Below are 2,023 nucleotides of genomic sequence, written 5' to 3' on the forward strand. Positions count from 1 at the left end.
CCTGTAGTCCCAACTACTCAGGAGGCTGAGGCAAGAGAATCGCCTAAGCCCAGGAGCTGGAGGTTGCTGTGAGCTGTGATGCCATGGTACTCTACTGAGGGTGATAAAGTGAGACTCTGTCTCTACACAAAAAAAGAAAAAAAAAAAAGAAGAAGAATAGATGAGAAATATGGTATTAGTTTATGACAATGTCTTTCTTGGTATGGTGGAAAAGAGATTAGACTCTTCTAGAGGTAATTTATGACAATTGAATTCTTTTGGGAATCTTGCCCTTAGGTAGATAAGGGATTTCAGGAACTCAAATGCCTTCTGGTCAAAATAATTTTTATGCCAAAGTGCATACTTTGGGGTGGCATTCCCTGATCCCCTTCATCTCCATTCATCAGTGGATGGATCAATGGACATGTGGATTATTTTCTCTTACTGTCTATTGTGAGTGGTGTTGTTGTAAGTACTAGTATACAAGTCTTTGTGTGGACATGCTTCCACTTCTCTGTGTATATACCTAGGAGTAGCATTTCCTAGGTAGTAGGTCACATGGTAACTCTATGTTTAAATTTTTTTTTTGAGACAGAGTCTCACCATGTCACCTCAATAGAGTGTTGTGGTGTCACAGCTCACAGCAACCTCAAACTCCTGGGTTTAAGCCCAGGTGCCCACCACAATGCCTGGCTATTTTTTGGTTGCAGTTGTCATTGTTGTTTTTAGCTGGCCTGGCTGGGTTCAAATCTACCAGCCTGGGTGTATGTGGCAGGCACCTTACCCACTGAGCTTTGGGTGCCACCAAGCATTTCTGTTTTAAAATTAGATTTTAGGGCGGCACCTGTGGCTCAGTGGGTAGGGCGCCGGCCCTATATACCGAGGGTGGTGGGTTCAAACCCATACCTGGCCAAACTGCAACAAAAAAATAGCCAGGTGTTGTGGTGGGCGCCTGTAGTCCCAGCTAGTAAGGAGGCTGAGGCAAGAGAATCACCTAAGCCCAAGAGCTGGAGGTTGCTGTGAGCTGTGACGCCATAGTGCTCTACTGAAGGTGACAAAGTGAGACTTGGTCTCTTAAAAAAAATTAAGAGGAGGGGACACATCATGCCATGCAAAGGCCACACAGGGAAGCACCCAGTTTAGTCGGAAGGGAGACAGAGCTGGGGAAAACACGGGAAGAGACTTGATTGTGGTTTCTGTGGGAAAGGAATAGGAAAGGCAGAGTAAGCCAGTTTGGGATTAGCTATTTTGAATAATTTCAGGGGGCTTTGGGCCTGAAATTTGGTACCTGGCCCTGGAGTGGCTAGGGCAGATGAATAGTGGTCTGGAGTTTAGAAGCCTCATAACTGTTGTGATTGGGGGTGTGGGTTCTGGATTGATTGGTTTGTATATGAAAGGTGTGCTTACAGCAAATCCCTGACGATCTCTGGGAAGTGTCTAATCCAGGGAGCAGGGGATGGAAGGAGAGTCACTCCAGGGTCTATGGACCCAAAATGTCAAAGCATGAGAAACACATGGTTAATATATTTTTCCTGATGATTAAAGATGTGGGCATCTTCTCATGTGCTTCCTGGCTATTTGTGTATCTTCTCTGTAGAAGTGTCTGTTTAGATAATGTGCCCATTTTAAAATTCAGTTATTTGGGGCGGCACCTGTGGTTCAGTGGGTAGGGCAGCAGCCCCATATACTGAGGGTGGCGGGTTCGAAACAGGCCCTGGCCAGCTATAACAGCAACAACAAGAAAAAAAGCTGGGTGTGGTGGCAGATGCCTGTAGTCCCAGCTACTCTGGAGGCTGAGGCAAGAGGAACTGGAGGTTGCTATGAGCTGTGACACCACAGCACTCTACTGAGGGTAACAAAGTGAGACTGTCGCAAAAAAAAAAAAAATTGAGTTATTTGTTTTCACTATTGAGTTGCAATAGTTTTTTTTTAAATATATATACACTAGCTATAAGTCCTTATTATATATGATTTGTAAAAGATTTCTTCAGTGAATTATCTTTCCCTTTCTTCTTCTTTTTTTTTTTTTTTTGTAGAGACAGTC

The sequence above is a fragment of the Otolemur garnettii genome, unplaced genomic scaffold (assembly GCF_000181295.1).
Source record: "Otolemur garnettii isolate 467f Iridium unplaced genomic scaffold, OtoGar3 scaffold00181, whole genome shotgun sequence".
Taxonomy (NCBI): domain Eukaryota; kingdom Metazoa; phylum Chordata; class Mammalia; order Primates; family Galagidae; genus Otolemur; species Otolemur garnettii.